This window comes from Periplaneta americana, chromosome 8 (genome assembly GCF_040183065.1).
Source record: "Periplaneta americana isolate PAMFEO1 chromosome 8, P.americana_PAMFEO1_priV1, whole genome shotgun sequence".
Taxonomy (NCBI): Eukaryota; Metazoa; Arthropoda; class Insecta; order Blattodea; family Blattidae; genus Periplaneta; species Periplaneta americana.
In genome coordinates, this window is record NC_091124.1 from 178,853,276 (window position 1) to 178,867,950 (window position 14,675).

Sequence of the window (14,675 nt, forward strand, 5' to 3'; positions counted from 1 at the left end):
AGTCATACTATCATTATTGTTCAAAGCTGCCGGTGGCCGATTAATTTTTTATGTTAAAAATGATGTAGTTTGGAGGACCTACATTCAGTTTCAAATATATTTGTACAAAACTGACAACTTGGCTGTTGCCCTGTCTAGTAAACAATGAATAGAAGTGAATTTCAGGGGCCAACTACATAAAACTACTTCCTTTTTGTTTTACATAAACCCGACTTTAAGTTTCAAATATCCATGAACGTTTCAAACCATGAATAGTAGCCTATATAAAGTGCAATGTATAATATTTTTGATTTATAATTTAAAAAAAGTTTGCATGGTGTCTTTCATAGCGTTGCCTTAAAACTATTTTTGTTGTGTCTCCTCCTAGATGTGTTATAGTCCGGTTGAATGCAAGATCGTTAGGTGGCAGCGGTAGCGAGCTTGCTGCACGACCAGCCGGTTTCTATTTCCCGCCCATGCGCTGATTCAGAGGAGGATCTCCTCCCTCTCCGTTCATTTACGTGCTTTAAAACTCTGCTTCTTTCTCTGGCCACTAGTGCGCTGTTGTCTATGTTTGTTAACTGCAGTAAAGGAGGAATGGAGTGCCTTTACTCCACACAGACAATTTCGCATCTTTCTACAGCACATGAGCGCGCGTTTTTTAAAACTCGATCAACCGAGGTTTTCTTATAGCTGTGAACTTAAAAATTATCGAATCTTCCTCGAATTTCAAGGCACATATTTTATTTGGTATTTACTTTCAAAAGAAGAAAATGTGATGACGACGTTCCTCCCTTCCCTCCCCCGAGGAACCGCCACTGCTACGTACGAATACGGCTCTCAGAATATGCACTGCCGTCTATGTGCGGTGAGAAAATACATACGAAGTGGTTTATTTATGAAAGGCTTTGTTTAGTTTTGTGAAAATATGAATGACTATTTCGTTTATATGACGTCATCCCATTTTCGACCAATGAAGTGTAATGAAATTTTGAATTCCAACCTATCACAGTCACACTTTGCGATGATTTTTGCAGCTAGACATCGCTATCAATTTATCGCATGGTCGTTCTTTTGTTTAGTCGTTGTCGCCAACTGTTTCACCGTAAATTGAAGATCATGAATACATTAAGATGCAACTACACGGTTAAACTTTTCTTTCAACTTTAAAGTAATGAATGCAAGGTTGATATTTAATATTTATTAATATATTTCCGCAGTGAAGACGACGTTCAAAACGACGCACCATGTAGACACAAAATATTCATGCATCTTAATTTAACGTACGTTTTAAACTTGATTCTTTCAATATCCTTCCCAGGTTGCACGCATACGCGATTGGAATATTGAACTGTGTAGATGCAGCTTTAGTTCCGTTACACACTACAGCGAGAATGCGTTTGTCGAACTATAAAAAATGCTTTCGTGTAGCACTGTAAGTAACGGTCGAAATAAGGCATAGCTGACATTGGTCCTGCTCCCACAGGTAACTTAACCTATAACTGTAGCCTATAAAATTTGTATTTTGTGAATGAAATGAAACAATTAATAGAAAGTCAGATGTTCGAATTTATGTAACATCATCGCATATCAGACCCAAAGATCTTGCATAGTAATAATAAGGTCTTTGATCAAACTGCCTGTGGCGTAATAAAATTTTTGTTTTAATTAGGCCTATCTATACACAGATGGCTTCACTGAGTAGCAATATGTCTCGCTGTGAATACATAAGCATTGGTATATAGCTGTCCCCACTGTTACTGTTAAATTAAATTATGATTTCAGCAGATAATGAAAATGTATTTATGTTATAATAATAAAAGAAAAGTGCAGTACATGTAATTAATATTGTTAAACCTGTATTTCGCTTTTCGCAATTGGCATTACTGAATAATAACATTCTCTATTCTCGTTTTCACCGATTATCTAGGCCCATTCCACAAAATTAGGGCGTAATACGCTACATATAAATTCATCTATAATTTATGCAAATTACGTGGTTTATGTTCCACAAATATATGAGTGCACAACTGTAGTTTGTTACCCCATATTTTAAGTCACAAGGTGAATTTACCACTTCTCTTTCATGACACTATTAGTATTCATATATGTACAATTGTACCGTTTCCTCTTCTAGTGAAAGGAAACTAACATTGCTAATACAAGAGTATCTTTAAATAATTGTATTGTTATATCGACATAAAATTTATTAAATATGTGGTCTAGTAGCAGTGAAAGTGATGTGGATGATAATGAAAATCACAGAGTTTATGAAGATAGATTAAATTTACAATTTAAAATAATATTTGATCATAATTAATGTTTTAAGTCAAGCTCTATATGTGGAAGAATATAAGATTGTTCCTAGCGCAGCCTATTGACTAAAATTGATATTATTGCAGTTTTATGCCGACACTTCTGTATGCTAATGGTAATGACGCAGTTATATATATATATATATATATATATATATATATATATATATATATATATATATATATATATATGTGTGTGTGTATAGAGAGAGAGAGAGTAAAATCCAGTCCTCAATATGCTATCTCTGCGGTTCAAAACCACGTACATACTTATATTAGAGGAATGGCTTAAAGAATGGCGTATCTCTTTAAATCCTGAAAAATGTCAGTCAAAAATTTTCTCCGTGTGTTTAAAAAAACCTCGTGATAAAATAAAAATATGTAATGAAGTAAATTCAATATAGTGACCATGTAAAATATCTTGGTATTACTCTTGATAACAAATTGTTATACGATGAAAGAGTAATGGAACGGAGAAAAATTCTCTCTGGCGCCGGGATTTGAACCGGGTTTTCAGCTCTACATGCTGATGCTTTATCAACTAAGCCACACCGGACACCACCCCGGCGTCGGACAGAATCGTCTCAGTTTTAAGTTCCAACTCTTGGGTCCCCTCTAGTGGCCGCCCTCTGCACTACGTCATAGATGTCTATGAACGAAGGACTGAAGTCCACACATGTGCTGAGGTGCACTCGTTATGGCACAAGCTTATAAAAGCTGTAACAACCAAGAGCTCTCTTAGAATATCTCATCTTTATTCTCTGTTCAGATCTCCTGTTTTCAGTCTAAGAAGAAAAGTTATGCTCTACAAAATGCTGATTTTACCGATCCTAACTTGCGTTACCCCAGCTTGGTGTTATATTCCGAAAACAGTGTTTCAACCTCTTCAAATTGTTCAAAATAAAGTGCTCCGAATAATACATAATTCAGACTGGTATACAACTAATGTACATATACACTTTTATCTGGACATGACGTTTCTAAAAGACTTATTACGTCAACAAGTGAAGAAGTATTATAAAGTGCAAATTCTAATGAAAATCCATTCATCAAGCATTTAGACCAATACACCGCAAACTTCTACAAGAGGCATAGAAGGCATAGAACACCAAAATCGTTTTTTAAGTGAATAACATGCATTGTTCCACAACCTCAGACTTCCTAACATCTACATTAATGTCTCCGTGTCCAATTTTATTGACAGCTGGACATGAACCAGGGGCGGCTTTTAATAAGGGGCACATGGGCACGTGCCCTCCCAGTGATTTTTATTATCGTATTATGACTATATTATAATACAATTTAATTGCATTATGAAATAATAACTTAAAGAGTTTCACATTTTCATTTCTACTAATGTTTTCAGAATGTGTAGTAGTCTACGAAACCCAAGTTTTCTGAACAGGTAATAAAATGTCTCTCTTCTCGTGCCCAGCGATAGACGAGGAAGGGATGGGGGTGAGAGTTGTAGGAAGGCGGAGCTCTTTGCCTCAGACCGTGTGCTTTGGGCACTGTATTTGCCGTGCCCACCAAGCCTCTTTAGTTTAGGAACAGTCCAATTAGCTGCGTGCCATTTTTAGGGGTGTTGATACTTGCTGTATAGCAGACGACATTTTACAACTAAACTTGACATGAAAAACGTTAAATGTAAGTTTACTAATTTAGAAGCTCGACTCATTGTATAAATCACGTGTGTATGTATTCATTTGTCACAGTTATGTTGTTAATGCTCCCTGTAAACTTTTATGCTTCCATCGTATCCAAAAAAGAAAGTTTACATTACAATACGTGAAGTTGGCAGTTCTCAAAAAGCTTTGTCACTGACAATAGAGAATCTTGGCGGGCGTTGTGCCGCCTTCAGTGCACACTACAGTTTTCAACGGAGTTTCCCCAAGTCTAGTGCTGCGGTAGTAAGAAGGCAGGCAGTTCCGTGGTCTGTGAGTGCGAACGAATGAGAATCAGCGCATTTCTGTGAATTACGCTTAGAATTCCATTTAACTTTCCTCTGGGCGTAGCAGTGCTCTCAATTGAGAGAAAGATGGTACATTCTATTCCGAACTTCAACAATAGAGTTATAGAGGTTTTTGCTCGCGGAAAGAACCGAAAAATGGAGCTCATCTACAAGAATTAGAAAGGTTAGTGCACATACTGCCCGTGTCTCACATTCTGAACCGAGAGCTCCCTAGTGCTTATAACCACGCCTCTTAGGTCCGCTCGGACCGGCACGGCAGTTCCAGTGTGTGGCACGGCAGCTTATTACATGTGCTGAAAACATTATCCTATGCCATTGCAGGGGTCTTTATTGTTTATAATACTGGAGACTCTAATCGTGGTTACCACTATCGCTATTATCTCTGATGGCGATGGCGATGTAAGTACACACTAGGCCACTCTTCGTTCAGTCTGGACAATTGCTGAATTGCCATAGAGCAGGATTTCTCAAAGTATGGTCCGGGGGTTCCGTGAGCCCTATTTGATTTTAAATTTTATTTTATACCTTTTTACTTGGTTATTTAAAGACATTGTATCAACTACTAGGTTATTTTGCATCGATGGGATTGGTGATAGCGAAATGGTATTTGGCGAGATTAGGTCGGGGATTCTCCAAAGATTACATGACATTCTCCTTACGGTTGGGGGAAACCTCGGGAAAAAAAATCGAACCAGGTAATTAGCCCAAGAGGGAATCGAACACGCGCACGAGCGCAACTTTGGATCGATAGGAAAGCGCCTTAGCCGACTGGGCTGCTCCGGTGGCTATTTTATACTTAGTGGATAATATGAAAACACATAAATGTTACGAAAATATGAATCAATAATAAATGAAACCACCGATAATAATAATAATAATAATAATAATAATAATAATAATAATAATAATAATAATAATAATAATAATAATAAAAATAATAATAATAATAATAATAATAATAATAAGCCTAATAATAATATTCCAGTAATATGCGTAATAACAATCTAAAACGGAAAATACCCATAATACTTAACACTTTCATCACTGGATTCTCTGCATATGTGTCCACTAAAACAAAATAACGAAAAGACAAAATGCAGAAGTGTATCATAAATGAGACTACAACTTTCCGCCATAAAACCAGATTGCAGGCTTAAAAAGCAAATACATTCGTCCCACTGAACAGAATTATTGAGATACTAGCTTTCACTTGTCTGTTAACTATTAAACACTAATAAAATATTACAAGGATTCCACAGTTACACTTTAGATAAAAAGGGGTTTCGCGGTAGAAAAAGTTTGAGAAACACTGTCATAGAGGAAAGAGTTTACGGATGTGTACACGTGATAACCGTAATCGCGATTAGGTCGATAATCTCAAGTAGAGACTGTAGTCTACAACTGGTATTAGTGTTTAGTTACAGGAATTGATAAGTAGGACATAATTTGTTTTGTGAGGGGATGCCTATACATTCGCTTGTCCATGGCTGATTCTGCTCCATACCTGACGAAAGTAATCCTGAAAAGGCCGATGTGTTGAACATAGGGTAGTAGGCACATGCGGTACCCAGGACCGCCCACTCACCCCCTCCGCGTCTCGCCCCGCAAAGAAACAGCTCAGGAAGTGAGGCACGGACAGTAAATTGGTTTTATATGTTTTTAATTTTCAGGGTTCATCATTAAGGTTGTGCCCCACTTGACAGAATGGCCTTCGGCCGCCACTGACATGAACAATACTTGTGCATTATTATTTCAATTTTACACTACATGTGAAAAGGCAGAAAACATATTTGTTGTGATACTTTATCAATAAATTGCTGAATGTGAAAAAAAAAAAAAACTAGGATTGTCTTGAGAACGTAACGACAGTCTAAGCACAACTAATCTAATATCCTCATGTTGTATAGATTCCTACCTTTACTCACGACTTATTGCGTCGCAGTTGTCAGGGAAGTAGTCCAGGTGAGAATGTAGGTATGGATTTTGAGTGACATGCAACCTATTCGATGGCACTTTCCTAGAAGATTATTTACAATCTCAACTTAGTTGTCAACTCTTCGATTTCCCAGGAATGCATGCACAACTCTTCTATTCCTTCTTACCTGTCGTCTCGTTTCACTTAACTTTCTTCCTACCATAATCTGAACACACGCTCTCGCCATGAAACAATAGTAACAATACCATCCTATCGCACCTCCTCATACTCATCCTCTTTCACAATATCCCTGCCAAGACTCTGGAATTCGCTACCTGCTAGCATCAGGGACTGTCGAAATAAAATTGAATTCAAACGCAAACTTACTAGGCACTTGGCCAGTAATTGAGATTCGTTCAGACATGGTTTCTTGTAAATAGTTCTCTTAATCTACCACAAAATATTTCAATATCCGGTAATTTCATCACTATAGAATTTTGTTATTCTAGGTTCAATTTGTAATTCAGAAAATACAAAAATATTCTTTGTTCTTAACTTCTATGATAAAATGACTAGCTTTCATTAATCAGGTAATCTTGTCGTACTATTTTTTTTATTGTAATTGTAATTGTAATTGTAAATTTAATATTAATTTTAATTTCATTCTTCATATTATAGTTGTATTCTTTTGAGAAGATTAACTCCGTACGTAGATGAAATTATTGGGGATCATCAGTGCGGCTTTCGGCGTAATAGATCGACTATTGATCAAATTTTTTGTATTCGACAGATAATGGAGAAAAAATGGCAGTATAAGGGTACAGTACATCAGTTATTCATAGATTTCAAAAAGGCATATGACTCGGTTAAGACGGAAGTATTATATGATATTCTTATGATATTCTTATTGAATTTGGTATTCCAAAGAAACTAGTTCGATTAATTAAAATGTGTCTCAGTGAAACATACAGCAGAGTCCGTATAGGTCAGTTTCTATCTGATGCTTTTCCAATTCACTGCGGGCTAAAGCAGGGAGATGCACTATCACCTTTACTTTTTAACTTCGCTCTAGAATATGCCATTAGGAAAGTTCAGGATAACAGGCAGGGTTTGGAAGTGAACGGGTTACATCAGCTTCTTGTCTATACGGATGACGTGAATATGGTAGGAGAAAATACACAAACGATTAGGGAAAACACGGAAATTTTACTTGAAGCAAGTAAAGCGATCGGTTTGGAAGTAAATCCCGAAAAGACAAAGTATATGATTATGTCTCGTGACCAGAATATTGAACGAAATGGAAATATAAAAATTGGAGATTTATCCTTCGAAGAGGTGGAAAAATTCAAATATCTTGGAGGAGCAGTAACAAATATAAATGACACTCGGGAGGAAATTAAACGCAGAATAAATATGGGAAATGCGTGTTATTATTCGGTTGAGAAGCTCTTATCATCCAGTCTGCTGTCCAAAAATCTGAAAGTTAGAATTTATGAAACAGTCATACTACCGGTACTTCTGTATGGTTGTGAAACTTGGACTCTCACTCTGAGAGAGGAACATAGGTTAAGGGTGTTTCAGAATATTGTGCTTAGGAAAATATTTGGGGCTAAGCGGGATGAAGTTACAGGAGAATGGAGAAAGTTACACAACACAGAACTGCAAGCATTGTATTCTTCACCTGACATAATTAGGAACATTAAATCCAGACGTTTGAGATGGGCAGGGCATGTAGCACATATGGACGAATCCAGAAATGCATATAGAGTGTTAGTTGGGAGACCGGAGGGAAAACGACCTTTAGGGAGGCCGAGACATAGATGGGAAGATAATATTAAAATGGATTTGAGGGAGGTGGGGTATGATGATAGAGACTGGATTAATCTTGCACAGGATAGGGACCGCTGGCGGGCTTATGTGAGGGCGGCAATGAACCTTCGAGTTCCTTAAAATCCATTTGTAAGTAAGTAAGTATTATAGTTGTAATCCCCTGGTACAGGGGCAGAGAAGACCTGACGGCCTTATCTGTACCATATTAAATAAATAAATACTACTACTAATACTAATTCTTTAAATGCCTCCCATGTTATTCAGAGACAATTTTTCTAAACATTAGCGACAAAGACTCATCATGCCTGTATTCGGTTGTGCCAAGAAGATCCCTACACTCCAAATTGCCCTAGTATTCTTAAAAATTATCCATCACTCATCACTGCTGTACACAGATGTGCCAACACAATCTCAAACGTAAAAAATTTCTCAAAAATTTATCTACAAATTAAATAAGCTATGTCTGAGAACCAAGAGCTAACTTAAAGCTTTAAGGGCCGGTATTATAAACGACGTTTAAACCTTTTATTCATTTTCAACTGAAGTTTTTCATTCTGTTTCGTATTATAAACCTTAACTTACATTGTATCTTAAAAGTATTTATTTCAGTCACTGACTTCACAGCATATGTTTAAGGTGCTACACCTTTACATTACATATTTAAAAGACGTATGAACGTTTTCGTTGGTCTACGCCAACATCATCAGATACGAAGTACATTTCAGCAATATCAGTGCTCTCTACATAATATCTACAAATACAAAACATATTTAGTGGCATGCAAAATGAGACATATTAAAAACCAACATTGCTGTGATATACATTGACATTCTGTATGACTGCCTTGATTGTCACTTACTTAAAATACACGTATAAATTACAAAAAATATTGATTTACATATATATATATATATATATATATATATATATAAATGCAAGTCTTCACATATGAGATAATAAAATGACATGATTTAAAAGTGATAAAAATAATAAAATATAAAACTAAGATAAAAAGTTTTATGAATGTGAAGATTTGCAAAATTACGGTAATTACATTTATTATATTCAGTTAATCTTGAGTTAACTTGAATTTAACTTGATCGGCAGTTCTCTGCCGTTTAAACTGCAGTTCAAGGCTCAACAGTGCAATACACATGGATATTGCAGATATTTTACAAGAACTTATGAGTGACGGTATGTAAGTGATCAATATTACTGAACGACCATGGCGGCCATGAATTTTTCGAAATAGAGTGCACTACTTTGAAATATACATAAATGAACATGAGTTTTAAAACAGAATGAAGTTTTCGAAGCAGAAAATCCTAACCTTGTTTCGAAAAATTGAAACTCTGATACAACATGCAACAGAAAATTGAGAAAGTGCAAAAATATATGTTTTAAGGTTTGAATTTAAAGATTATTTGAAAAGATAAATGATTTTCTTTTAACGTTCTGTTGAATCTCTGCATCAGTTACTAGTTACGCTGCGCTATTTTTCCTCTGGTAGTAGACATACTGAAAACGATGGAAGATTTCGGAGGTGTCCGTAAATCTACTATAAACCTATTGCGCATTGTACTGTGTGTGGCAGACAGTCTCCTGGTAAGATTTACTATGGGGCCTGATTTATAAGCACACTAATAATATTACCTAATTTTACTAGACTCGTAAAAACAATTTTATTATTTTACCGAATTCTGTTTCGTGAATATTCTAGACAACGCATAAAATACGCACACTAATATTATTACTTAATTACTCAGTTGATTCTGTATGGATTACGTCGCTGATGGTCATGCAAGGTTTAGTTTGGTTGCATTGTGTTTGGGAGTATAACGTTGGTAGTCAGCGTTAAGAAACTATTTGAGGTTAAGTCTGACAAGCATACTGAAGTACGCGGTATTGGTCCTCTTTAGGTTTTTTTATGATACTCTCTCCGATATCGAAGAACAAAGATGTTTATTAATGAAGATTCTCCACGAGCGTCGGCTATTTTAAATCTATACTAGGCTAATAATAAATCTGTAGCCAAAATTTGTCTGGTAATTTTCGATTTTCCAAAAATAATTGGTCCTAACATATATAATTAACCGCCCTGAAATCGAAAATCGCTTTTTTGAAATTTTTGTTTGTATGTCTGTCTATCTGTCTGTATGTTTGTTACCTTTTCACGCGATAATGGATGAACGGATTTCGATGAAAATTGGAATATAAATTAAGTTCGTTGTAACTTAGATTTTAGGCTATATGGCATTCAAAATACATTATTTAAAGGGTGGTTATAAGGGGGCCTGAATTAAATAAATCGAAATATATCGCTTATTATTGATTTTTGTGAAAAATGTTACATAACAAATCTTTCTCTAAAAGTAATTTGCGATACGTTTTATTCCTTGAAAAATTTTGATAGGACTGATATTTAATGAGATAAATAAGTTTTAAAATTAAAATAACTGCCATCTAAGGCCGTATAATGAAATAAAAAACAAATGACTTCGTCTATAAGGGACCTTGTACAGCAACAATCGAAAGCTATGAAAGATAGCCTACAGAGAATGTTTCTGTGTTTGTATGAAGTAATATCGGAAGTTAAATTAACCGATTTGTATAATTAATTATTTCACCATTGGAAAGTGTAGTTTCTCTAAATGGACATAATGCTATAATGTTATTACAGTAACTTCTGATATAATATAATATAACATAATATAATATAATATAATATAATATAATATAATATAATATAATATAATATATTATATTATATAATTTAAGTTATTTGAAGGGTTCAGAACCATAGTGCGCCAAGCGCCATTTACTAAATACGTAGAAAACAAGGGTTCAATTTAAGTTATTACCATAATCCAATGGAAACCTATAACAAGTAAAATAAAATATACACATTAAATCTAAATGATGTCAATCTTCATTAAACTATGGTTGCATGTAATAAAAATTAGAAACATGTTAAAGGAATTGTCATTGCACCAATGAGTGGTCTCTGGACGAAAATGATCGCATTTTAATTATTTGGATGCAATTTAAATTAAGTAACATAATAAACGATTTATCCTTCTATCAAACACGAATGTTCCCTGGATCAAATGTCCTATTTTAATTATGTAATTACTTTATATTTATTTCTAACGGGTGCAGCGGAGCGCACGGGTACGGCTAGTCAATAATATAATTAAACAGTTGCGATGTTCTTCTTTCCTTTCTTAGCAGTAATACCAATCGTATTCCACCACGGTTTAACTTAACCGAGACTGTGTATTACGGCACGTTGAGTTAAACTCATGGCTAGGTTTAACATAATCTTTAGATTAACCGTATTTATAAAACCAGGCCTAAATGTCACTTTCGTTTTTTCCGTGGTGAAATGAATAAAATTAGCTATATTCAATCGTAAGGATTTTCACTGTTGTCCAGTGTAATGGTACTAATATCCTGCGACAATAATTGTTTTTTGAGGTATGTTTATTAATATGTCGATATCATATCGATATAACATAGATTTTACCTAACTCAGTGTATCAACAAGGGGAACATATATATGCCTATAACTAAAATTTAATGTAAAAGTATTTATGATGTTTTGAAAAGAAAATTTATCGAAATGTTAGCTAAACTAAACAAAGGAATATATATTATCAACTTCATAATATCAATACAGGGGTCAAAGTCTAATTGAGTGGCTCAGTGCCAGAGTTGCCTAAACCAAAATTAGTCGTACACCAAAAGAACGTTATTGAAGTCTAAACTTAGACATCTTTTTATTTTAATTATATGTTCGCAATTGGAAATTATGTCTACTATAATCTAATATTATCTAGTACAAGTACTTTATCACACATATAAATGATAATTTACAGTCCACACCTGTGGAGTAACGGTCAGCGCGTCTGGCCGCGAAACCAGGTGACCCGGGTTCGAATCCCGGTCGGGGCAAGTTACCTGGTTGAGGTTTTTTCCGGAGTTTTCCCTCAACACAATACGAGCAAATGCTGGGTAACTTTCGGTGCTGGACCCCGGACTCATTTCACCGGCATTATCACCTTCATTTCATTCAGACTCTAAATAACCTAGATGTTGATACAGCGTCGTAAAATAACCCAATAAAAAAGTCTTTCTATGCAGAAATCAGAGGCTTAAAAATTTGTGTGTTAAACAGTTCTGGCACTGAGCCACTCATTTGGGACTCCGCGACTCTGATCGGGTCAAAAATCCCGATACAACTGATATTTAACACTTGCTGTGAATTTCGGTGAAGACCGGGAGACCTAATTACTCAAATACACTCTTGGACCCTCTGGGATCTTAGAAGCGAAATAGAGAGTGGTTTGCGGAAAGCAACGGGAAGCTATCGTTTTTATCTTTCCCAAGAAAAACTGCAAACATGGCACGGTGAGACATGAATCATATGCAGAGACTACTGTAAGAGGAAAGTAGAAAATAGGAAATATTGGAGAATGCTGGGTTTGCAGTGAAAGATCTGTCTTTTGACAGAAAAATATTAATTAATGAAATATCAATACTGCATACTACTTGTAAATGTGTTTGATCATATTTACTCGTATGAGTGTATTGACTTGTTTCGACTTTAACTGACCATGACATGCAGAAATTACACTGCTTTAGAAAACAGCCTTTCGCTAGGCAATGAAGATACTAGAACTGAAAGGTACGAATACAGCACGCTGTACCTTGAACTTAACCCTGGCTGTGGTAATGATGACAAGGACATTTTGAATTAATGACACTAAATGAGTCAGAGGTCTAATTTAGAAAGTTACTCGACAATTTGCTTCAATTGGTTGAGGGAAAACCCCAGAAAAAACTCAACCAGATAACTTGTCCCCACCAGAATCAGAATCCGGGCCCGCTCGTTCCACGATCAGACATGCTGTTACTCCACAACCGTGGACTGAAGAACTGTTACTGATAACACTAAAGATGCATCTACACCAGAGGTCTCCAAAAAGCGTATCGTCATTCGTGATCTCGATGCTACCCGCCGAACACAGTGCGCTGTAAGGCTAGAGAAGGGGGAGAGACTCGTACCTCAACAGATAGGAGCGATCAGTGGGGGATCGCGGCAACGGTCTGTTTAAATTTACAAATAACAACATCAAAAGAATAAGAAATATCATACGTTTGTATATTATTTTGACATACTATGAAGCTGGAGCCCCGTCTGTTGCTATTGACACAAGCCATTGTAAATTCAACCTCTTCTGTTCTATGGTGCCTTTCAGTGCCTGAAAAAGATCTTCTCCAGTTATATTTTGTAATTACATCTAGAAGACATTCAGACACAGTAAAATGTTCATTAACTCCTCGGATGAAAATGGCTAGGTGAGCTTTGTCATTTCTATCTGTGCTTTCGTCCAATGCAAGTGAGTAAGCTACAAACTGGTTAATTGTGGTTTCGACTTCAGATTCAATTACATCTACAATCTTGAAATCCCTTCTCTGAGCTGTAATTGGAAACAATTTAATTTTCTTAAACTTTGACTTTGTTCTGGACACAGTATTTTAGTAACGTCCTGTATTCACGATTTTATAAATGATGCTTCTCTAAAGGGCTTCATTGATTTTCCAATATTCCAAGTTAGAACATAGCTAGCAAGAAGCCTTTTTTTGTTTAAGACTGAGAACCGTGAGTGACTTTTTTTTTTTTTTTTTGTATTTTCTTGTTTCATAGTGGCAGGAATGTGAACTGTTTGGGAATACGTACTGTCGGGATATGGGGAGAGGGTTATGACGATTACTTACGTATTTGTTGATATTAACTTCGACGGCCAACATGGACACGGAGCATTTGATTTGTGTTGTGGAATGTTACCATACGCAACCTATGATAACAAATACCCTGCGTACGACTTGCCGGCGCAAAACACAGTTCGAAAGAGGTTATGGTAGCACACAGACCGTACAGACCGCCATCTGTTGCTACGACGTTCAAGTTATACCGTACACTTTCTCAAGTTCAGATTGAAGAACGCCTTAAATAATAGGCAACTTCTCTGACATATAAGCTGAAACTCGCTTCAAATCGGTGACCCAACAACAGTGACGTCATGACCCACTTTGAAATGAACACCCAGTATACGTAGTGAAGATGATGTTTAACACGGCGCACCATAGACACAAAATATGGATGCATCTTAATTGAACGTGCGTTTTCAAATATTCTCCCCAGATTTCATGCGTACGCGTATGGAAAATTGAACCGTGTAGATTCAGCTTATTAAATGTTAAGCACAGGAACGCCATTTCATAATTTCAATTAAGAAACACGCCAAACAAATTATTTTTGCACCAAAAAACGGATGCTCCCTGGACCAAATTATCGTATTTTATAATTGAGGGGCGTTTTCACAAAACTCGTTATCTACAAAATCTTATTTTTTTCAAGAGAGCTCTTTTCTAAAACATAAAAACTGTAGATACCGAATTTTGAAAAATCTCTTTTATTTCAATTCAATCTACTGATATACTTACCAACTTTAGCTTAATTCTGATAGCACCATTGGATTCTCCTGACCCAAAAACATAAGGATACGCTAAAACCTCAAAATCGAAAAATATGTAGATAACGAGTTTTGTGAAAACGCCACTCAATTGTTTGAATGCAACAGAAGTCAGACGTCTTGCT